The sequence below is a fragment of the Acomys minous genome, assembly GCF_964271855.1.
Source record: "Acomys minous genome assembly, chromosome: 4".
Lineage (NCBI taxonomy): Eukaryota > Metazoa > Chordata > Mammalia > Rodentia > Muridae > Acomys > Acomys minous.
The window spans coordinates 42,546,763-42,572,587 of NC_140486.1; the positions used below are offsets into that span (position 1 = coordinate 42,546,763).

Consider the following 25,825-nt stretch of genomic DNA (forward strand, 5'->3'; position numbering starts at 1 on the left):
CCTTTCTTTTTTTTTTTTTTTTTTTTTTTTTTGACAGCCTTGGCTGTCCTGGATTTGCTTTGTAGACTAGGCTGGCCTCGAACTCACAATGATCTGCCTGCTTCTGCTTCCCTGAGTGCTGGGATGAAAGGTGTGTGCCACCATGCTGGATGGTAACAGTCCTTTCATCATTGGATTTTTGTGAGGATTAATGATAAGAATTAGGGATGATCCTCAGCACATGGCAAAAGCTCAATACACAACAGCTACTATCATTACTACTGTGTCACCTCTCATTGTTTGAGAGAATGCAGTAAGTAGTGTATTTTCTGCTGCCACTGAAGCAAATACGAATAATTAGCCATATGTGATACACACACCCTTTGACAAAAAGTGGAGCCATCTCTATTTTCTGCATTTATAATTGGTACCTGTGAGTAGGACACAGTAGCCCCAACTGTGGGGAAGTAAGGATTAACCCAGTAAGATGGGGGAAGGGCAATCGCACAAAATGAAGGCACTTATCATTTTTATAGTTGTTTTGGGATTTATGGGAAATAGATGGAGTCACATGATATGCTCTTAGCTGTCATTTAATCAATGCTTTATGCATATCACTAAATATGCTAAGAACCATTCACTAGAATGTTCTAGAAACCTAAAGTAGAATGAAGGTGACCAAACACCAAGTTAGCCACATTTCTTAGAAGAAAATTAAAGGACAGAAGGGGGCTTATACAAATAATCAGAATTTAACTTTGGACTGCTCATCTGTGTTTAGTTTTTAGAACACACACAATCCATCACCTTCCAAGATCTTTTCATTGTGCTGTTTTTTAGATGTGCAATGCACTGATCCTAATTGAAATGCTAAGTCGTTTGTTTCTCTGAGGCTCAGATGCGTGGAACATCTTCTGAATAGCAAATACTGAGAACAATGCTGCAATGCTGGGAACGTGCCGGCCAATGTGCTGCCGGAGAGTTTGCCATGGACCCAAGAGCAGCTCATTTCAAAGCCATCTTCCACCCCAGATGGCTTGATATAAAATAGCTTTGATATCTAGGTGACCTATTTCTCAAAACTATTGTTGTTATTATCTTGTGTGTTTGTGGGGGAGCAGCGGTAATCTAGATAAAGGAGAGAAGAGCTGTGGCTGTGCTCACTGGGACTAAAGTCTTCTCCCTGGCTGAACAGAACCATAGATTTACGTGCCTGTTAGTTCAGGATGTACCGCTTTCCCAGTTTCAGAAAAAGACTCATACAGATTCTTTTTAAATAATCTCCTTCTCTTCTAAAGGCTTCAGAAGTGGAGACCATGGATGGTTCTGAACTGTAGAACCATCAGAAGCACAGCAGGTGTGAATCTAGCTAGTCCAAAGGGAATCAGAATAGCGTGTTTGTTGTATTCAGGAGTCTAATTTACCTTTGAGCCCTAAGGGACTTCCTCAGTCTTTAAAAGTTTCTTTTTTAAATTTTTATTTTATTTAAATAATTTATTTAAATTACAACTCAATTGTTATCCCCTCACTTGTACCTTCCCATTCCCTGCTCCCTCCCTCTTGCACCCTATTCCCCTCCCCTAGGTCTGTGACAGAAGGGGGGACCTCCTCCCCCACCATTCGATCACAACCTATCAGGTCTTATCCTGGGAGCCTGCTTACCCTTCCGCTGAGTGCCACCAAGCCTCCCCACCAAGGAGGAGTGGTCAAATAGGGGGCACCAGAGTTCTTATTTCTTTTCTTCAACATGCAAGGCAGTGCCTTTGAGGACAAACTCCTTTTTGGCCTTGTTGGTTTCTCTTCCCTGCTCCCAATGGTCCTGGGAAGCATGTGTTTGGAATGTCCCCATGCCCCATCATTTAAGATCACGTATCACATGGGATGGTAAAAGGACAGGACATTGCAGAGTAAATAATACAGTGTGAGGTCAAGTAGCTTGTATTCTCAAGACTTAGTTCAGCACTTCACAAACATTAATAAATGAATAATATATTTACTTAGCTTCTTATACTTGTGGCTCTATTATCTTGTGTGTTTGGCATAAAGTAAATCTTGAGTGTAGTTCTTTATAATAAAATATATTTTCTGGATATTGAATTGAATTTGATTGATGTCTCTTTGGCAATGGACATGCTTTTTCCTGGGTGTTAGGGAAGATCTTGGTAATTCTAACACCATGTCTTCTAGATAACCGTAAATATCTTTCCTTTGGGGATTCCAATTATTCATTATATTTGGGGTTTTGTGGGTTTGCTTTCCTTGGAATACTGAGGAAACAGCTCAAGGTAGCAGGTGGAGAAGACAGTATTATTGTTAAAGCTATTTAGTGTTCTGTCCTGCATGTCACTTGGTGGTTTATACAGACTGCATAAAGAATGAGACAGAGGCAGTGCAGTAGATGCTAAAAATAACTGCCAAAGACATAAAAATGTACGAGAGGATTATCCTATGAATATTAAGAAGTATCAGCTTTTCTCTGTTTAACCAGTGACTTACCTGTTTTAAAAAGGTTTCTGACACAGTGAGATTGCTCAACAGATAATAGTGTTTGCTGCTATGTCTGATGACTGGAACCCAATCCTCAGGACCTATATGGTGGGAAAGGAAAAACGACTACAACTTGTCCTCTGATCTGCTCAGAAGAACACACACATATGCATGTAGATGAATGAATAAATAGATTTAAAATTGCCTATGATGAAACATACAACGATGACAGAAAAGGTCTTTGAAAGCTGGCCAGGCTTCATACGATAATATTAGCCCAAACTGATATTAAATACCCAAAGAGAAAATTATCATGGAATAAGCTACTTGGGATTTATTAGATTTTTCACCTATTCCATTAGAATAATTTTTAGCCATACAAATGTTTCTTATTTTTGAAAGAGTATTTTACAAATCTCTGTATTAATTTGAAAAGCTTCCCGTTAATACATGTAGGAGGGTACTGATTTATAGGATTGAATTCTATACTTTCTTTAAAAATAAATCTTTTTTAACAGATAGATTAAGTGCAGGAAGTTAAAACTAATTTTTTTTCTTAAAGATATATGCAAGTAGAGGTTAAGAATCACAGCTTAGGAATTTCCATAAGATGTCGGGATGCCAAATGCTATGTAAAAATCATCACTTTACATACATATGGATCTGTGGATGAATATATATCAGGGTGCATTTTTTCTCTCTCTAGTCTGATGATGAGATGCACAGTGCAAATGGCTTAGGGAGTCCAGCATCAGGGGCTGTAAAATGTAGTGGCTATATCCTAAAATTATCAGTAGCTTCTTTACTTGAAATAAAACACAAATCACTCACAGTTACATCTTTTTTTTCAAAATTCAAAGATGTCATGAAGAACATGGGTGTCTTTCACCCCTCCCCAAATGCATCTCAGGTACCACGAAATTATCTTGCTTTTATGAGTGTAGGTCAAGTTCTCCTAAATAACAACATGAAGCAGAGCTGCAGAGGGAATGAGGAAAAGAGGGTACAAGTAAAAATAAACCACAGCTATTCAATTCTCTCTCTCTCTCTCTCTCTCTCTCTCTCTCTCTCTCTCTCTCTCTCTCTCTTTCCCTCCCTCCCTCCCTCCCTCTCTCTGCCATGACCACCTGGCATTTACCAGGGTTCTGGGAATCCCAAGACTGGTCCTCATACCTGCTTACAGCAAGTGCTTTACTAGTTAAGCCATATCCCCAACCCTATGTTTTTAAAGTAGATTTTTTTTTGTAGGAATCAAGATGGTCTTGCTTCCTTCTGTAGACAAAAATCTGAAACATGAATTATTTCATTTTTCCCTTCATTTTTAATGAGATCAACATACTCTCTCCTTCCACCTATGACTGCTTTTGCTCCCATTATATTCTTTTCCTGGCTATGATTTGATGGGGCACCCCCTATACTTTAAAACCCTGTGCCACATTCACTTTACTCAACTTGACGGAATGAAAGTAAACTAATAAATCCGTAGTACAAAAGACACCATGAATTTCAGAAACAGGACAGAAAAATTCCAAGGTAGATCTGAGCTAACCTTCCTTCTTGAAGACTACCTCTCATGGTACCAGAAGGTGTGTGAGCTACCAAGGGAATGAATACTCCTATCCAGCTGTGAGGTCTAGGAAGCACAGTAATGGCCAGTATGGTAAGATTTCTAAGAGTGCCATAGCACCCCTCTTGTCTTGGCAGTAGCCACCAATTCTCTGACTGGACAAAGGCATACTCAGCAGAAACAGAATCAAGGCTGACAATGGAAACATCTGAGCACCCCAGGGTAGTGGTCCTAGATCTTAAAGGAATAAACCAACTCAGTAAACCAGCATCACTCCTAACGGAATTCTAAATGCTTATCTTACACCCACATATAAATTTACCTTTCAGGCCTCATTAAAAATGCTTCTCTTTGTAGCAGACAGAGACCATAGAAAACCACAACTGGTCAAAATGCAGAGAACGAATGATCAAGGAATACCTGTCTCTAGTGGGTAGCAGCTGTAGCTCAACTCCTGAACCCGAGAGGCTCAGGGAACATCATGGAAGAGGGAGCTGGAAGATCATAAGACCCAGAGGAGCAGCTCTGCTGTGAGATTGTATCTTTTAGAAACAACAAGGAAGCCTCACCCTTGATCTCTCAGCAGTATGACTGTCTAATCAAGATGTGAATGAGGACAACGCTAATGTACTTACATTGAAGGGGGGAGCTCATAGGACCCTACCCATAGATAAAGAACTACAGGTGGCTGAGTAATGAGGAGAGCTGGAGAAATGGTCATCCCCAGGGATGAGCCCCCTAATTGGTTATCGAATACCCTGTTGCCAGCCTCAAATACATACAAGCAGCATTAAATGGACTGAGCAGGTTGTATTTACATACTTATGCATTTACACTCAAAACACACACAGAGAGATACACATACATTACAACAACAACAACAACAACAACAACAACAACAACAACAACAACCAAAAGAGTCCATCAATTTGAGAGGGAGCAAGGAGGAAGCATGAGGAAGCTGGAAAGAGGAAAGACAAGGGAGAAATGATGCAATTATATTTTAATTAAAAATAAAATGAATAACTAAATACAGAAAGATGAAGTAATAGAAATATGACATTTCCAGGATTTAGTTCTGGGTTTTCCTGGTAAAGATGACCAATACCGTAGATATTCAAGAAGTTATCAAGAGGAATTTTTAGCAGAAATGCTCCTTCTTACCCAAAGAATGTCCTTAGTGAAAATATATGAGTCACACAAATGGGGCGGGGGGGAGAGAGAGAGAGAGAGAGAGAGAGAGAGAGAGAGAGAGAGAGAGAGAGAGAGAGAGAGAGAGAGTTCAGAGACCGGGAGAAAGCAGAAGAAAGGCTAATAACTAAAAAGAGCAAGGAGACAAACCTGAAACCTGTCATAGCAAGCGACAAAAGTGTCCTTACACAATTCCACTGATATTTATAAAGACCTCAAGGTGAAAATTGCAGTGAGAAGTCTAATGTTAAGGATAGTCACTTGCAGTACAGTTGGGCAGAGGATATCAACTAGTTCACTTTTTAAAATGTAGACACGGAGAGACTTTCAAAATCATTCTCTCTCTCTCTCTCTCTCTCTCTCTCTCTCTCTCTCTCTCTCTCTCTCTCTCTCTCTCTCTCTCTCTCTCCTCTCCCTCTCCCTCTCTCCCTCCCTCCCTCCCTCCCTCTCTCTCTCTCTCTGTCTCTCCTTCTCTCTGTCTCTCTGTCCATCTACCTACTATATGTATTATCTATTTGTCATCTATCAGTCATCTATCAATTATCAGCTATCAGCTATCAATCATTCACCTGTCACTATCTGCTCTCTTTCTGTGTCTGTCTGCCTTTCGTCTATCTTTCTTTTGTGAAGCTGGGATTGGAACCCAGGGCCTCTGCAAAGTGATCTCAGGCAAGTGATTCGCCATTGAACTGTACCCAAAGCTTGTCTGCTGACTTTAAAGCATTGTTTACCAAATACTTTTTGTTTTAAAAGTTACTTGTAAACACCCAAGACAGGTAGCAGTAATAACAGACAGACAGACAACTGGGGTAGTGTGTTCTTGTGAAACAGTTGCCATTTCTAGGGTGACTGCTTCAAAAGAAGACCTGTCTGTGGGAGATACTCAGGGAGATGCCCGGTTCCTCCTAACATTAATATGAGAAGAAATGAGATCTTAAACTGTTATCAACCCTAGAACTCCTGAAGAAGGTCACTTCTGCTCAGAGGATTCCTCTTGTTGTTTCTACTATGATTGCATTTTTCTATTTGTCTTCATAATTTAGTTGACCTTTGCTTTGTTTTTTTTTTCTCTGTAGTCACAGATGTCTCAACAGATACACAGAAATTTACAACTGACATTTTCTTGGAGGAAGTTAAATTTCCTTCTTGGGAAGTTCCTCTCTTTAACTCTACTACTAAGATATATTTTTCTGCTGTTAATGTATTACTATGGGGTTTACTTAAATTTTGCTTCCATATTGTGTATGCTAGTTCAAACACACATGCACATTTAAACAAAAAGATTCAGTTGCACGTGTATAAGAGATGGGAGAGGTGTGTGCAGCTTAGTGCAAGTGCCCCTGGGGGCCAGGTGAGGGGATTAGAGCAGCTGTGGGCACCAATTGTCTGCTAAGAGTAATACAAACTCGTAGTCACTGAGCAATCTCTCCAGCCCAACTCCGGGACATTTTAAACTGTTGTATAACTTTACATAATAATTCTTTAGACAGCCTGTAATATTTTTTGCTTTCTTTGTTCACTCAGGCTTTTTGCCCCAATGTGCTTGCCTCTGTCTTTTAATTGATACAGGCACTTCACTCAGGTTTACTGAGTTATCGATACGTGCATTTGCCTGCCACTAATTATATGCTCGCATTAGCCCAAGAAGTACTGTATCCACTTTTTTCTCACTTTTTTCTTGTTCAGATTTACAGAAAGCACAAACCATACAATTTATTTCCTTTATGAAATGATGAATGAAGTGTCTTAGTGTTAATCCCAGCTATTATGACACATTCATATCCAAACTTTAATATACAAATTTATCTCCCTGCTAATTATTAAAACCATGTTTACTTAACTAGATTCCATACATTTTTGTGAATTTGAGGTGTGTTTCATCAGAAATACATTTTCAAATAATTAATCTGGACTTACAATATGCCCAGCTGTTTGCCACATGTTCCTGTCCATCATCCTTCCTTACTGCATCTCCCTTGCACCCGGAGTACAAATTATCTGCCTTCCCTTGCCTTTGATTCACTCTCATTTTCTTTTTCTCTTCTGTGCTGGGGATTTGTCTCAAAGCCTCACTGAGTCACACTCCCTGCTATCGCTCTCATCCTTGAAGGGGATCCTCAGTAAATACAGTAATGAGTAACTTAGCAGTTACTCATTTTCAACTTACTGCAAACAGTGGGTCAATACCTTCATTCCCGATGCTGCATTTCATTATGTGTGGAGTTAGTGCGTTAGCATCCTCTGATAGCAAGTAAGATTCCATTGTCCCTTGTCTGTGATTCTTGCTGGTTCATACCAGACTTCTTGACTTTGTGGATTGGTAAGTTTTATCAACAAGTCATTTACAACAAACTTATCCATAATCTCGGGACTCATTGCTTTAACCCCATTTTCTCTTAGGTCCTCCTCCTCTGTCCCCAGTGAGCAGGCAGGTGACCTTCATTTTTGTGTCCTTTTGTATTTTCATCCTTTTGTCTCTTACATCCTTTCCCATCCTTGGGGTCTCCATGTTTCAGACCTATTTCTTTTTTCTTTGCCTGTTTTTCTCTTGTAAATGTCTAATGTTCTCATCCATTGATGTTTCACATTTGGTCACTACCTATGTGTTTCATAACTTTTATTCTGTTCCCTCCCTTATCTTCTATATCTTAAAAAAACATTTTCAAGTGCGTTTCAAATTTTTTGATGTTGGTTTCTGTATCCTTGAATCGAATATGTGATGGAGGAACATTTTATTGGTTAATTTCTGAAGTCTTTATGTGCCTTGTGGGTTCTTGATTCTGTGAGTTTTGTCTTTGCTGTTTCTTCCTTAGGTTGTTTTCCTTTCACTATATGCTGAAGTGGTACTTTGATAATGGCTAAAATATTTTGAGCTATCCCAGCCCTAGTCTGTTTCTTACCTCTTCCTACTTTGTGAATTAAAGCAATTCTGAAAGTTCATCTAAATTTAGGATCAGAGTGGTTTTTTCCCAAGGTCATTCAGAAGATTTATAGTTGGGCTACCTATTTGCTTTCTGTGGTGATTGGAACATGAATGGTCCTCATAGGTTCATTTATATGAGTGCTTAGGCACCCAGAGTAGAAATGTTTAAGAAGGATTAGAAGGACTAGGAGGTGTGGTCTTATGGGAGGAGGTGTGGCCTTGTTGGAAGTAGTGTGCCGCTGGGGTGGGCTTTGAGATTTCAAAAGCTTGCATCAGGCACAGCGTCTCTCTGTCACTCAAAGATCAGGGTATCAAAGCCTGTGCCTACTGGCCTACCACCATGCTCCTCATCATGATGATAATGGACTAACCCTCTAAAACAGAAAGCAAGCCCCCAATTAAGTGTTTTCTTTTATAAGAGTTGTTTTGATCATGGTGCCTGTTCATAGCAATAGAACAGGGATTAAGACCCTTTCCTTTCCTCTTGCTTTGGGGTGTGGCATCCCTATCTTAAACCAAGGATGGCTCTTCCTGGGTAATCCCCATTCATACATCAAAAATTCATATCAGCTTTTTAGCTGCCTCTCCTGACTCAATGTATATCATCAAAGCAAACCCCCTAGTGGTCTTGTATTCTTGGCTGACAGTTTTTATCATCCTCAAATTTTAACCAGGACATTTTTCATAATTTTCTTTGCTCTGTAATGCTTTTGAAGATTGCAGGCATTGTTTTTTCCCCCTATCCTTTTAAACTGTCTTTATCAGGTAGGATTGCCCTGGATCATCCTGTCTGCTAATAAGCAGCATCCTCGGTGTTGTTAGAATTCTTACTATTTTTCCTGCTGTTCATTTCCTCTTATGTAAAAAAAAAAGGGGGGGGGGAAGATTGTCTGTTTGAACTGTTTTAAATAAATTGATGTATACAAAACTTCAAGAGGCATAGCAATGACACCCTGATTGTTCATTAAAAAGTAATGTATGTTAGTTGTCTTAATATTGTTGTTTACTAAAACTGCCTCAGGTAAAGAAAAAGCCTGATGATTGTATCATCTAGTTCCTCAGTAGAGATAGAAACGGAAGACATAGCAACTTGGTTTTACATAGTGTATTGTTAATATGCAGGATTACTGTTCAGAGCAGGCCAGTTTTTACAGTCCCTTTCACTCTCCCTCTTCCCTTACCATACGTATTTCCACATCATTAGCCATATTCCTGCCTAAGTAGAATCTATTGGATTTATGAACTCCACATAACCCCAGGAGTTTATTTCAATCCTTTGCATTCTTGACAGGATGACTGCTCGTGATTTTGTTTGAGGAGAATGAGACGTGTCTGTCTTTAAAGGGATGTGTGCATCTGTCCATATTTTCTTTTTACATTCATAGGCATGACTGCTATTTCCATTAGACTAGAAGGGGTGGGTGCTAGATGCTGTGTGGTTAGGCTGTCTAAATCAAGATGGATGAAGGAGCAGCCAAGTGAGACGTCCAATTCCTGGCTCTAAGTGTAGGCTCCCCCTCCCTCTACTTACTGATATTGTCAAGACATTGTCTAATATACGAAGGCTCACCATAAAGGGAATACATGAGCACTTAGGAAAAGAAGTCTGGTCTTGTTCCTATCATCTCAATAGATTTCATAGAATTTTAGAAGGGTGTCTATGAAACTATAATAATAATAATATATTATATATATATTATTTATAAAATTCAGAAGCAGGAATTTATGACAATAGATTCAAAATGTGATTTATGATCAAAGCTAGTTATTTAAAGGATACGGACACAGAGATTTATGACAATAGATTCAAAATGTGATATATGATCAAAGCTAGTCATTTAAAGGATACGGACACAGAGACCAAAAAAATCATAAATGGAATTAGTTCCCTGATTCTCAGACAAACTCAGGAGAAACCTTGATTCTGTGGCCTAGACAGCTATTTCCTGGAATAGGTAGGAAATGTGACTTCCGTGTGTAGTAGTGACTTGTTTGCAGTGTGGCAGAGAGGACAAGCTGAAGCCTGAGAAGACAGTTCAGAGCATGTATCTGGTATGTGTGTCACACTGAAGACAGGACAGATCGCCCAGTCGGGGTGTGGAAGCTTCACCTCAGAAAGCAGTTCAATTTGCAAGATGCAATGAAATGTTTGGGTTCTAAGTTGTAGGTAAAAAGCAAAGTTCCTGCTAAGATGTTCTAACATGATATAAGCTCTCCAAAATGTGTTTAATGTCATGTGCAATATTTGTACATGTGTGTAGTATATCTTGTATGTAGTACACACATGAGTATGAAGGGACACGTGTGGAGGCCAGAACAGGATGATAGGTGTGAATATCTTTCCTGCCACCATCTGCCTTATTGCTTTGAGACAAGGTCCACAGCTGGCCTGGAAGCTCTCTGCTCCAGCTGGGCTGGCTGGTCAGCAGCCTCTATGGTTCCAGCTCTCTCTATTCCCCAGTGCTGAAGTTATAAGCACTCACAGACATGAGCACTCACAGGCTTTTGTACTTTGGTGCTGGGGATCAAATTCAGGACCTCATGCTTGCAGAACAAGTGTTCTTACCCACGGAGCCATTTCACCACTGGATGAGAACTACATAACACCATTTATTAAGGCTTTCAGTAGCATACGCTACAAGTTATACCCGTTGCTTTTAATCTTCTCAGAGACCCCAAGAGTTCAGTGATAATCCTATTCCTTTTGTGCCAATAAGGAAATTGGAGCTTAAGAAAATTGGATTTCCCCCAAATCATGTGGCTGTTTGTTTCTTTAACCTGTCTATACTGTATCAACATTCAGCCCTTCCCGTGTGCTCCTTAACATCCATTTTATCTACCTATAGAGATGTCTGAGAAGGAAGGAAACTTATCCTTCGTATTCACTGCTGAGTCCTCACTTCGAAGTGAAGTGCCCAATTGCAAAAGTGAGTACTTGGGAGTGGACAAACCTCATCAAGGGGCCACAGACTGAGTGTTTGTCACAGAGAGCAAAAGCGAGTACTTGTTGAATATATTAACAAATCAGAAAATTTAAAGACCATTCCAGCTTATTGTAAGGATCCCTACGCAGTAGCATCTCCTTCAGTATGACTTTAAACTATAGGCTGCGTCTCGATTGTATGTTTCCATAGTCACCGGCACAAGCACTTGCCTTCTTAGCCTTAACCACTGTATCCGTGTTTGCCATTGAACTCATGGTCTTTAAGCTACTGAGATTTTTTTAAAGTTATTTTTTAGGGTAGACCCATTCATGTGCTGCTGTTACTAGTTTATATTTAACAATTACCTCTTCAACAGCAGTCAGTAACATTCAGAAAGATTTAAGAACCTATGGCTTTGGCTTAAGTAGGAAATAGCACAGAGGCACTCTACCATTCGGAAGCATTCATTTGTTACCAAGACATTTATAACTGCCTCAGAAACCCGCATCAAGACGTAAAATAATAGTACTGTACATTTGCATAATGTAATTATGTTTTCAGAGCTGTTTTCCATCACATCTATCATTTTATTTTATGTTTTCTTTTGGCAAAGCCTTGGTGAGCTCTAAATTCATGTTGCCATAATATCTAACCTAATCCCATTAAGTCCCTGATATGGGGATAAAAGTGCTGCCTTCATTTGTGCAGATCTATATAAGCTGCTTTCTCATCTGGTCTCATCTATTCTCTAAATGTACCTCACAGAGGCACAAGAGAAAGATAGCACAGTTATCATTTGCCGTCATTTTGCACACCAGCAAATAGGACCTCAGAAATTATTAATAATCGACTTTTCTCAAGGTCATCCAGCTTGCATGTGAAGAAGCCAAGACTAGATTTGGGAACTCTCGATTTTTACACTTGAATTGTCAAGTTTTTCTTCTTCTTGACACTTTGCCTTTTAGAAAATCTAAACCTCTTCATCTTAGGGTCTTTATTTGACTTTCATGTTTTTGGAGTTCAAGCATGTGTTCTAAGAATCATAAAAGCATATGTTGCAGCAGAGTATCTGTGTCCCTGTAATATTCTAAAGTATCTATGATAGTTCCAGGACTTATTTTTATTATTTTTGTTTATGTGTATATATCTGTGTGCAACAGAGTAGGTCCCCTTGAGTTTAGATGCACACAGGGGACACAGCCCTCTGGCGGTGGAGTTACATGTGTGTGTGATCTATGTCATGTGGGTTCTGGGGACTGAACTCTGGTGTTTTGACAAAGCAGTGAGTGTGCTCTTAGATGCTAAGCTGTCTGTATAGCCCCAGTAACATCTTTTAAAGGTGTGTGTGTGTGTGTGTGTGTGTGTGTGTGTGTGTGTGTGTGTGTGAATATGTGCACTTCTGTATGTATAGGTTATATACATGTCTGTGTGCATGTGGAGGCCAGATGAGGGCAGTAGATCCCTCAGAGATCGTGTTGTTTGTACATGCAGGACATGACACCACAACCAAAGCAACTTAAAGAAGAAAGCATTTTATTTGGAGCTCACACTTTCAGAGTCTGTCACCATCATTGGGAGGGCATAGCAGCAGGCAGGAAAACATGGTTCTGGAGCAACAGCTAAGAGCCACATCTTGATTTATAAGCACCAGGCAGAGACTGCTTTCAAAAAATATTGTGGACATATGAGAACCTCAAAGCCTGTCCTCAGTGACACACCTCCTGAAACAAGGCCACAGCTTCTAATCCTTCCCAGACTGTACTATAAACTGGCATGCAAGCATTCAGACATAGGAACTCTGGGGTCATTCCCATCAAGACCACCACACTTAGCTTGTTGGGGTTCTGCGGTCTGAACTCCAGACCTTATGATTTCAGAACAAGTACCCTTAATCACTGAGCTACCTCTTCAGCCCTTCACTGCTTTTAGGTAAATAGCAGTTATTGGTAACATCCATTCTTGGACTAGAAGAAGACGTTGCTTTTTCTCTGAGCCCCACCCAGAGAAAGGTTTTCCATTCCCATTAACCTGAGGCGTTGGAGTTTTCGACATGGTCATGCTCCTGGCAACAGTACAGATGCCTTTCAACTATGTGTCACACACAGTCTCAGGGAAAAGCCAGCAGCATTTTTGAGCGTGCCCTTTTATAAATTAGCCATGTAATTTATTTCTATAAAACACTTTCTTTTAAAAAATATTTTGAGATTTTTCCCATGTAACCTGAATTTTATTTATTCATTTTTATTCCTAACCACAGCTACTCAATTAGAAATATCTTCTTATATATATTGGCAGTTCAGCTACCTCTAGTGTTTGACTGTGAAGCTACTAACATGCTAGGACTGGGCTGTTAGAAAAATCATTCTCCTAGTCTCCACCCCTATTTTGTTTCCCCTTCTGAGGAAGAGTCAAGCATCCTCCTTTGGACCCTCTTTGTAACTTAGCTTTTTTGTGTCTGTGGATTGTGCCATGGTTATCTATACTTTATGACTAATATCCAATTATAAGTGAGTATATGTCATGCATGTCTTTTTGGGTTTGTGTTACCTCATTCAGGATGATCATTTTTAGTTACATCTATTTGCCTGGAAATTTCATGATGCCCTTGTTTTTAGTAGCTGGTTAGTATTCCATTATGTAAATGTATCCATTCTTCAGTTGAGAGACATCTAGGTTGTTTTCTGTTTCTGACCATTTATGTATAAAGCTGCTATGAACATAGTCAAGCAAAGGTCCTTGTGGTATGGTATATGCCCAGGAGTGGTATAGCTGGGTCTTGAGGTAGAACTATACCCAATTTTCTTAGAAAGTGCCAGATTGATTTCCAAAGTGGTTGTACAAGTTTTCACCCTTACAAGCACTGGAGGAGAGTTCTCCTTTCTTCAAAACCTGTCCAGCAGAGCAGGGTGAAGAGGGCCAGGTGAGAGAACCAAAACTGGAGATGGGGGTCATCTCTGAGACTTTCCAGACCTGGATACAGGAGGCCCCAGGAAGTCTGTGGAGGTCACCTTGCTGAGACTCTTACCAGTGGGGGATATGGAGCCTGAAGTAGCCACCTCCTGTAGCCAAGCAGGCCTTCCAATGGAGGGATAAGAACACCAATCCAACAAAGAAAACTTTCACCCAAAATTTGTCCTGCCTACAAGATGTGCATGGACAAAGATGGTGCAAATATTGAAGGAATGGCCAACAAAAGACTGGCCCTACTTGAAAACCATCCCATGGGGGAGAACCAATCCCCGACACTGTCAATGTTACTCTGCTATGCTTGTAGACAGAAGCCTAGCATAACTCCTCTGAGAGGCTTCACCACCCAGTTGCTGATGGAAACAGATGCAGAGAGCCATAGCCAAACATTAGACAGGGCTCAGGGAGACCTGTGGAAGAGTTGTCTGGGGCAGGGCAGAGGAATGGTTGAGGGAGCCATAGGGATTAAGGACTCCACAGGAAGACCCTACAGAGTCAAGTAACCTTGACCCACGGAGGCTCACAGAGACTGAACTACCAACTAAAGAGCATGCATAGACTGGTCCCAGGTACCTGCACATATGTAGCAGATGCACAGCTTGGTCTTCATGTGTATCCTCCAGCAATTGGAGAGAGGGCCTTCTCTGACTCTGATGCCTACCTTTGGATCCCATTCCCTAACTAAGCTGCCTTTGTCTGGCCTCAGTGGGAGAGGATGTGCCTAGTCCTGCAGGATCTTAATGTGCCAGGGCAGGTTGGTACCCATGGGAGACCTCCCCCTTCTCTGAGGAGGAGGAGAGAAGAAAATGGGGGTGGTGGTGCAAGGGGAGGACTGGGAGGAAAGGAGAGAGGGCTGCAATCAGGATGCAGTATGAGTAAATAAATACATTTTACAAAATCGTTCTCCACATGGGATGTTATATCTGCAACATAAATTCCTAAAACCATCAGTCAGTTGTGAAGGATGTTGCCACATTTCCCTGCATAAACATATGTAACTTTACACTCCCATCAGGAAGCAGATGTGTTTCTTCACATCTGCACAAAACAGTAATTTTTTCTTTTTTTTTCCCGTGTGTGTGTGTGTGTGTGTGTGTGTGTGTGTGTGTGTGTGTGTGTGTTTTGAGACAGGGTTTCTCACTGTAGCCTGGCTTTCCTGGACTCACTTTGTAGACCAGGCTGGCTTCAAACTCACAGAGAACAGAGATCCACCTTCCTCTGCCTCTGCCTCCCTGAGTGCTGGGATTAAAGATGCACACCATCACATCTGGCTTTGTAAGACCTTTTAATTCTGTGTAAAAATATACAATTGCAGTTTCAAACTGTCAGTCGTCACAGTATGTATATATAATATACAGATATATTCTTTTATGTTTGACTGCATATTCATGCATGTCCATGCACATGTGTATGCATGATGTAAGAGGACATCCTTTGGTGTCATTCTCAGAGACACCATTTGCATCCATTAGAGACATTGTCAGTGAAACTTATCACTGAGCTCATCAGTTATATTTGAGTTATTTGTTAGTGATCCTCCGTTTTTACCTCCCAACCCTGGGATTACAAGCACAACTCACCATACCATGCACCTTAAATTAATTCTTTGGGAATTCCATACCGTGTATTTGATCAAGTCCACCCCTTTGAATCCATTGGGGTTTTTGGATCCATTGCTACTCAACTTCTCTTAAAAAAGAATTAAAATGTTATTTATCTTTACTTTTGAGATTATAATATAATTACATTTTCCCTTCCTTTCCTCTTTTCCATAGATATTTTCCTGGCTCTCCTTCAAAATCATGGCCTCATTTTTCACTAATTGTAATCTCATGGATGGATGTATTTCATGGATGTAGGTGTATGTATATTCTTAACTATAATCTGTTCATTCTGCATAATGTTACTTATATGTATGTTTTCAAGGCTGGCTGTTTGGCACTGGACAGAAAGTATGTATGCTTTCCCCTGCGGAATGGTAACGTTGCCTGCTCCCAACTTTCCTTAATTGCCAGTAGTTCTTTGTGTAGGGTTGAGGCCCCATAGGCTTTCTCTGTTCAGTTTGGCACATACGTTAGTTGTCATTCTTGTTCAGCCCATGCTTGCACATCATGTTGATAAGACTTCATGGGTGTGACTTTTGATATTTTAAATATCATCTAGGCTACTCTGTGTGCGCTAACTACTCTTGGGTTTGGGGCCCACCTTGTAGTTTCGTTGACCAAAGGAGTCTTACCATTACAGAAAACTTACTCTTCTTTTCCCAGAAGGTTGTCACATATGACCATAGCTCCTCAGGTAGGAATGGGACTTGATGCCTACCTTCCTTCCTCCATACCGGGCTTCTGTCTGTCCTGAGCTTTCCCATGTCTCTTGCATGCTGTCACATCTCCTGTGGGTTCCTATGCACAACGTCCCTTTTGTTTCCAGAAAACACTGGTTTCTTTGAAGTCATGTACCACTTGACTATTGCAGTAGTTCTGTTCCTTCTTCAGTGAAGACCCATGAGCCGTGGTACAGATGTTCTATCTAGCGCTAAACGCTCCTTACTCTCTTGTTCTCTGCACATGGACCAGTTGGAGTTCTCTGTGTTGATTGGCATTTACTGCAAGAAGATGTTTCTCTGATGATGGTTGAGAGATGCACTGATCTATGTGCATAGCAGTAAGTCATTAGGAGTCCTTTTAACGTTATGTCCATTTAGCAAAATAATAGTAATATTTTCTCTTAACTCTTATGTACTATATAAACACTCTTTGTTGGACTGTTAACAGTCCCAGGTATGACAGAAAAGAGGAGAAAATATGGGCAGTGATAACATACTGTATCTCCAGGTAATGTCTCTGTACTTACAAAGCAAGCACAGTACAGACTGAGATACATCCTTGTCCTGACTTTGCTTTTAACACGTGTTTTTAAAATGCAAATTGAAAATTCTTAATTGTATATAATCTTGAACCTCTCTTCTTTCTCTTTTCTATGTCAAAATGAATAAGAATCTCCTAGTGCTAAGCTTAATCCTTAGATCAGCTGGTCACAACACTTCTGTACTGGTATTTAGCATAGATCTCACTTTGTCAACTGTTCTCACTTTGAATATCTCAAAGTTGAAGCTAAAGTTTGTCAGGGTTCTGCCAAGGGTCACTGAGGTCCTTTAATATGTTCCCTACTTAGCCAGTTATTGTCTAGGAGTGAAGTGTTCTCTGAACTCCCAGCCCACTATAGGAAACTACTATTTAGGTGCAGAAAACAAATGACTTTTTAAAACTTTACAGTTCAAATTCAGCTTGAGCAATAGAAGTCATTGATGCACCTTACTGGGTTTATTGAGCAACCAAGAAATCAGAGGACAATTATCATTTTAGAGCAAAGAAATATTCTGCTTTTCAGCACAATTATCATTAAGAGTAGAGAAATATTCTGTCTTTCAGCATCAATTGAGCACACATTTCCTGGGCATAGACGATGATAAGATAAATTAGCATGCCTGATTTGTGTGCAGTTGTTTGCCTGCAACTTATTCTCACTGTATTATGATATTGGTGCTACTTTCTCTACCTAGCTCAATCAAATAAATGTAGCGCCTTTCTGGGGCATAAAGGAACCCAGCTGCCACAGGCCAATGACTGACTCTGCATAGTCACAGAATGTGTTGCTTCATTGAAGGAGCTTCTTAACCCCCCACTGCAGTCTGTATTCAAAGTCCCAATAGGCAATGATGTTGGCTACACATGATTATTGATAGTCATATTTAGAAGTCAAGGAAGTGAATCCTCCTCCAGATTTCACTGTTGAGTAGTGACTGTGCAGATTGATTTACAGAGGGCTCCAGAAAGAGGCCAATTGATTGCCAATATTTAATGAAGTCTTTGAGAAGAGTGATTCATCCTATCCATTGACTGATATCTCATACCTTGACTACTGCTATTGTGGGAGAGACCCTGCATTTATTTTCTTAACAACAAAATCCCAGTAGTGAGATGATGTGGGAGAAATGGAAAATTCACTCCTGCTGGTTCTTAGTGAAGGCAAATATATGAGTCCTGAGTATTCACATTACACTTGCCACTAACTCATAGTGAGACTGGAAACAAATCAAGCATTCCCACGAGGATTTTCTCCATCTCTGCCTTTGTTACAATATTGAAGTTCTGTAGTTTGGCTTTTGTAGGATAGTTTGGCTTTTGCTGTTTTTCGTCTTGTTTTGTTTTTGTTTTGTTTTTGTGTCTGTGATTACATTCCTGTTGCAAGAAAATTCCATCCATGTCAAAATTTCTAAAGGATGGTAGTCAGAAGTCTCAGAAACAGATATATTAGAGATATCTAATATAAACAGGGAAGGTAATTTTTATCTTGTGAAAAGGAAATCTTGGGTACAGAGACCAAGGTGCATTCAGGCATGCGTGGTTCATCCGTCTGTGTCTTCCTTCCCCTCAGTCTCTTCCTTTTGGCTTCTGCGGTCTTCCATGGGTTAGTTCTTTTCTTGTTATGTAAGGTTGGTTCTATCAAGTTCAGAGTAAGGTCCCATTCACTCCAGCAAAACAATTCTAACCAAACTCCAGGAATTATGTTTTACAAGAAAAAAGTCAGAGAGAAGAGGGGGAAGGGAAGGAAAAGGAAGAAGAAGAAGAAGAAAGAAGAAAGAAAGGAGAGAGGGTGAGAAGAAAGGAGGAGAAGAAAAAGAAGAAGAAAGGAGAAGGAGGAAGAGGAGGAGTGAGAGGAGGAAGAGGAAGAGGGAGAGAAGGAGGAAGAGGAGGAGAAGTCTGTCCTAAAAGCAGCATATTTGGATTATTTGCATGTAAATCATTCTTCTAGGTGGGCAGGAGAGAGGTGGCAGGGAAAGGTATTTGCCTCTACAGAAAACACACAAATTAGAATTGAAGAGTAATGATAATTTAAGGTGGTTCTATTATTAAAAGAATGGAGAGGTGATAGGAAAACAAATTGAATGGCCAGTCACATCTTAATCTTTTCAAACTGCTGATCCAAAATACCTTAGACTGGATCATTCATAAGCAGAATTAATTGCTCAACATCCTTGGGGCTAGGAAGCCCACCATCAGTGCACCAGAACATTTATCTGGTGAGAGCACACTCCCCTCAGACGACACCTTCCTGCATCTTCATCCTAAGACTCTTGCATCAATGGCAGCATTTGTGAGAGTGGCACACACTCATGACCTAACCCCTGCCATCAAGACCTGATGTCTATCTTAACACCAGTACTGAGGGGCTCGGTTTCAGCATATAAATGTGTGGGAGGGGATACTAGCAATCACACCACAGTAGAACCACACCAGGATCACGGAAATCCCACCTTTTCTAAGCAGAAGGTGTTATTTTCAAGCCAACTCCACCATTTCTGTTAACATTCATGTTGAGGGCAAGCGAAGGTATCAGTACCCTCTTCACCTTTAAAATTCCCTGGCCCTTGGCCAGGACAGAACCCAGTTTCTCTGATTCAGAAGTAGATGAACTTATTCTTTGATCTTCATAAAAAGGTACAACCTACTGCACATGCCCCAACATCAGAGACGAGTCTCTATCCTAAATTTCAACCTTCTCTTGAAATGAAGAAGTTACCCACAGTTCCATGCTTTCCCTCAGAACAATTAAAGAAGGCTGGAGAATATCACTTTAGAAGGTGGAGAGCTGCAGATGTGAGGAGACAAGGGGACTGAGATCACAGAAGGGCATGATCTGCAGTGGCTTTCTCCTTGCAGACTTTCTGATTCTTGGCTCTTGATGGGAACTAAAAGCCTGAGATTGGCCTTGACCAGAAACAAAAGAAAGAAAGAAAGAAAGAAAGAAAGAAAGAAAGAAAAAGAAAGAGAAAAAAGCTGAATCTCCTCTCACAGGAACTTAATTCTGAAGCTGCTGCTCTCTCCTCAAATATTATTTCCTTCCTATTTTCTAATTTTCTCCTAGAAATTCCATGCAGTGCATCTTAGATGAGTGCAGCCCATCTAGAGGGAAGTGATCCAATAGGAGGTGCCATGGAACCCCCATGAAGACCAAGCTGTCCATCAGTTACATATATGTAGGAGGCTTAGGTCCAGGCCATGCATGCTTTTTAGTTGGTACTTTGGTCTCTATGAGCCCCCATGGGCCTAGGTTAGCTGACTCTGTTGGTCTTCTCGTGGAGGTCTTGCCCCCTTCAGGTCCTTCTATCTTTCCCCTCACACTTCCACAAGGCTACCCAAGCTCCACCCCATATTTGGCTGCAAGTCTTAGCGTCAGTTTCAATCCTCTGCTGGGTGGAGCCTCTCAGAGCACAGTTATCAGACAAATATTTTCTACTAATATAGACAGGATGAATTCTGATCCTGCACTGCCATGAAGGATGGCTTGTGGCTCCGCGTCTGGAGATGGTTTCCCCTTAGTTCACATATAAGAAGCTTGAAATAAGCATGCCAGCTGAGTACTCTTATAGTGCAGGTTGTCTTTCCTTTCTCTTGGGAACATGGTTTCATTCAGGCTGCCCATAAGAAATAAGTTCTACTTTTAAAGAAGCATTAGGGTTTGTTTCCTGCCTCCAATACTCACTGGTCAGCACGTCTTGGTTCTTATCTAACGTAAACCATGTGTGCTTGTTAACTTTATTGTCAGTTTGATGGGATTTAGAACCACTGTGGAAACATCTCCCTGAGTTTCTGGAAAGGTTGATGCAGGGCCCAAGACAACTGTTCATTGTTCATTATAGTCCAGAGAACCCAAAAGGTGGAGCACATCTGGTTTAGCCGAAGAGGTAAACCCATGGTAAGTCCGTAAGTGTGGATGGTTCCATCAGTGGGCTGAGGTCCTAGATTAAGCCCCTACTCTCTCCCCCTCCCCCTCCCTCCCTTGTTCCTGGAGGTGCAATGTGAATATCCATCCTACTCGCTTGCTTCCATGCCTTTCCAACGTGATGGATTGTGCAGTGTGAGCTGAAATGAACCCTTCCTTCATTACACTGGCTTTTTCATGTGTTTTGTCACAGAAAGAAGGATAGCAACCAATATGTCATAGAAGATCTGTTGGCTTCTGGAATGTCTTATTGAATTTTGCTATTGTTATTGGATAATTAAAGGTGAAATTTCTAAAGCTGATAAAATGTTCCATAAACATTTTTCTCAGATCCTTCTATTCCACAAGCCACTCCTCCCTATACCAACCCATTACCCCTTTTTCTAACCCCATTATTTCTCTCTTCCTGTATCCATCTCTATTGTAAAGACTTCTCTCATCCACCCATAAATATAACTTGCGAGGATGTAGCCTCTAATTATTTTTCTTTCCCTGGAAATCTCTCTACCTTTATCTTTCTCCACATTGACCTCAGGCTAGAGTCTGATTCTATCTTGTTTAACAGTTGTAATGGTGTTCTGACTGCAGCCCAGCTTGACTTGCTAGCATACCATCTGCATGGGTCACAGACATTGGCACCTGTACAGCTCATTTAGTGAGGCCTTTCCTTGGCCTAAACTACCTTTCTAGCTTTGTTTTCCTCAAATAATCCCCTGTCCTACAGTGAAGCATGCTGTTCAATATTGTTTCTTCTACAGCATGTAACAATTGGGTATATATTTCACATGCTTTATTATATTAGGGTCACAGCATTATTAAGGCCACTGAGAATAAGAGGGTGTGGGTCAATGATGGGAAAAGGTATGCAGTAAATACATTCTGTAGCATGAAACATCATCAACAGATATTGTGATAATGTGAAGACTGTGGTAGAGGAGGTATTGTTCTGTGGGCTACAGGGAATCAATGCCAGCATGTGATGTATTGATGGCTTTACTACTCCTTGTCTACAACTTTAGAAAGCAGAAATGAATGACAGTTCCCTGAAGTGGGATAGCATGCCAGCCTCTGTCAGCTTTGTACTTAAACTTTGCTGGTGTTTGGTTTGTGCCTTCTGAGTTTGCTTAGTGTCCATAAGGGATCCATTTTCTTATTATGCTTGTGGGTGCTTAACCTTTATCGAAGCAGTGATCTGAAGAACGGCACACCATCCTGCGTATAAGAGGGAATCTCCATGAAATGTTGTGATGCTTTTGTCTCCTTTAAAATGGAAGCAAATGTCATAATATTACACTCCTATTTTTGTCACTGGATCTGCTAGGGCTTTAAAATGTATAATGTAATACATAGAATTAAGGATTTTTCTGTATAATCTTGTCAGAAAAAAGTATTTCAATCTATGTATAACTTATGTCTCTATATAAATCAAGGAGACAACGCCAGCATTTGGATCTCAGCTTCTATAAATCAGTATATAATAAAGTTTCTCAGCTTGTGTTCCCTCCTCTCTTTGTCCCTCCCTCCCTCCATCCACCCATCCCTCCCTTCCTCCCTCCATCCATCCCTCCCTTTATCCACCCGTCCCTCCCTCCCCCTGCTCTCCCTCTTTCCCTCTAACATGCGCGCACACACACACACACAATTTATTTATGGAACAATAGGGAAAGAAAAGAGAAAAACAAGCCTATCTTTGCTTCTCAGAAGCTGGGAAGGAGCATAAATATTGGGCCGAAAGCCCAGGCAAGGGACGCTGCAGTTGGAGCAGAGCCATTCGTGTAGCATGGAGGCCTCACACAGAAGCTGATTCATCTGGTGCTCTAGACAGGAAATGTGGGAACTGGTAAAACCAAACTGCAGCCTAAGAAAAACCATTAATCCTATGCCCATCATACACTACAGCTATCTTTAGTCCAAGGAAATAAAGCCCACATCCTTAACTGAGCTCCATCTCCTGCAGTGCTCATGGATAGAAGCCAGGCAATTTCAAGTCATTTTTCTTTTTCTTCTTTATTCTATCTACTGCTAAATATATTTTTCCTTTCTTTCTTTTTTTAGCTATTGTTAGAGAGCACTTAATTGCCTTGGATCACTGGCAGCTTTCTGAGCTGCCGAATCCAGCCCCCACCCCCAATTCATTCCATAGGCTTCCTGGGCCTCAGTATTTATCATGTCTGGCTTGGATCACTAATATGCATCCCTTATTTGAGAACAAGGAGAGAAAGTCATCTGGACATGACTTCTAAAAATGGCCACATATAAAACAAAGTGCCCCACTTGCTTGTACATTTATTACTATGTGCTCCAAGTCAGTCAGCCTGTGAGGTAGCAACTTAAACACAACAAATATCAAATCCGTAGGTACATTATTTGCCCCCAAATGACAGGAAACATTTAATTTCTGTTCCTTAGAGAACAGTTTAGTTCCCCGAGCTTTGTTTTCTTTCATTGGTTTTAAATTTGTTTGTTTGTTTGTTTTCCTGTATATTCCATCAGATTAACTCTGACCTTTTAAGAACACAGAGGAGTAACTCAACAATACTAAGAAACGTTTGAGGGAAGAAAGTAGCCTTTCAGGGTTTCAGAGGGCCCTATGAGGGATGCATAATCAAGGGGCCAAATTACATGTTAAACCAGAAAGGCTGCAGGTGGAAGCAGCCAGCCATGTGGAAGGACAGAGGGAGGCAGGCAGGAAGAGTGGCAAGCAGCCGGGTTGACAAGCACAGCCTATCAATTTCACTAGACAATTAACGGGACCAGGAAGCGTCTTGTTGGCAGCTCATTTTTCCACAGAGCCTCTTCAACTCAGGAAGGCCTAGCCTAGCATAATGATGGCTTGTGGGGTGGAGGGGCCACTGCAGAGTCACACTTGTTTTATTTTAGTTGTGCAGGATATGAATGTCAGCCCATGATTAACTACACAAATTGAATAGGAGTGATCCAAAAGGAGACAGAGCTGCTGGCAGCCCCCTTGCCCTCTCCAGCCAAAATAGAAGATCGAGGGAATGTTTCACTTCTGGTATTTCTCTAGCATGGGTGGTAGTGGTTACCAGCAGAATATTCCACATTAAACTTTAGATTGGACAAGACTGATCATAATTTGATTTCAGAAGAGTCACCTTCTAGCCTGGTTGTTATGATCTTCAAAGATCAACACACTAATTGGCCCTAAAACCGTTTCATCAACAAAAGCCTTCGATGGTTTTAGGAGAAGGGAATTATTTGAGAAGGGCACACACCAAGGATATGCTTAATGGGTTTTTCACTTTTCCAAACACAATTTATCTGAACAGAAATTCTACTTTTAAATTGGTTTCGATTCTGCATGTTAAAACTGTCAGTTAACAGGAGACATTTATAGTCCCTCAAAATGTTGACTTCACAAGTCTAGAACTAAAGTTGTTTTCCCCATTTCATTACATTTTGTTTAGTTAATCCCTTATTTATTTGTGTGTATGTTTGTATGTGTGTGTATGTTTATGTGTGTTTGTCTGTTTATGTGTATATGTATGTGTGTTTGTATATGTGTGTATGTATCTGTGTGTGTGTATGTGTGTGTGTTTCTAAGTCAGAAGACAACTTACAAGAGTTGGCTCTCTCCTTCCACCACACCATCCTAGGATCAAGTTCAAGTTACCAGTCCTGTCAGCTGGCACTTTTACCAACATTGTTACTTCACAGGCCCTAAAACTTGAACTTAACAAATTAGCACAAAATAAACAAACTAAGACCTTTATAAAGAATGGAAACAGGTCATATGGAAGCTTCCATTTTGTGCTTTTTTAATATTAAATTATATATTCCTTTCCTGTTGCTGAAACAAAACTATTTATTAAGACCACCATCTTTTCCTATTATGAAACGTGGACAAAATGTCTTTACCATCTGTGGTCCCATACACCACCCACCCATTTTATCCATTACTTTCAGATGCTCTGACATAGACAGAGCTACACTGATGTGCCTCAGTGGCTATTCACCATGCTGTTATAATGTCAGACATCTAGCTGGGATGGTGATGGTTAAATGTCCCATCCGCATGGCTTTGCATGCCTTAGCCTAGTCCATCCAACAGCTCCCCAGGAGGCAGAAGTTGAAAGCTGAGCTGAAAGGAGTTAAGATGTTCAAGGTCACACAATTAGTAGTTGCTCAAGGTTGGTCTTTCCACCTGGCTTCTGAGTGCACTTATTTTTAAGATACTAAAATCTGTAATTATATTTTTGGTTACTCCAATTTTAAATGTAGGAAAAGCACCAAACTTTTACAAATTATAGCAAATAAAATTAGTACATAATCTTGTTGTATGCAAACCAACTACACAATTTAAAAACTTTATTGATTTTTAAATTAGCATACAAAGTAATGGGTTTCACAATGGCACTGTCATGCAGTTGTTCCTTGCCCTCCTCTTCTGCTCCTGTCTCCCTTCCCTCTGAATCCTGGTTGGTCTCATTTCCTCTCCCAGTAAGAATCCATTTGCTTTCATTTCACATTTATTCTGGTACCTTATATTTTCTACTTCTTTGTTTAATTAAAATATAATTACATCATTTCTACCATCCTTGTCTTTTCTCTAGTACTCTTAGGTCCACCCTTGCCCATCCCAGCTACCTCCCAAATTCACAACCTCCTCTTCCTTAACCATTATATATATATGTGTGTGTGTGTGTGTGTGTGTCTGTGTGTGTGTGTGTCTGTGTGTGTGTCCGTGTATATGTGTGTGTACACACACATACATATAAATACAACATACTGAGTCCCATCAGTGTTGCCTAAATATATATATATATATATATATATATATATATATATATATATGATATATATATATATTTATATGTCTCTGGGGTTGACCACTTTGTATTGGACTGCCAATTGGGGTTCTCATTTCTGGGGAAAACTAACTACCCCATCACTTTCAGCAGTTGATAGTTGCTTATACCTTTTTATCAAGGGTTAGAACCCATCTACAGCAGGATATCAACTGGTAAGAATCATTCAGTT

The 25,825-nt window shown here is 40.5% G+C and overlaps 1 protein-coding gene across 4 annotated transcripts in view; it reads left to right on the forward strand.

Moving 5' to 3' along the window:
• Positions 1-25,825, forward strand: part of JAKMIP2 (janus kinase and microtubule interacting protein 2) — a 158,476-nt gene that overhangs the window by 46,127 nt on the left and 86,524 nt on the right. Inside the window, exon 2 of one of the 4 annotated variants that reach the window (XM_084779101.1) lies at positions 10,994-11,143. The exons of 2 other annotated variants lie outside the window; for them this stretch is intronic. The gene's annotated coding sequence lies outside the window, so the exon portion shown is untranslated. Of the gene's footprint in view, positions 1-10,993; positions 11,144-16,683; positions 16,703-25,825 lie in introns of those variants that run through there. One more of the 4 variants, XM_084779103.1, reaches the window with a different exon arrangement.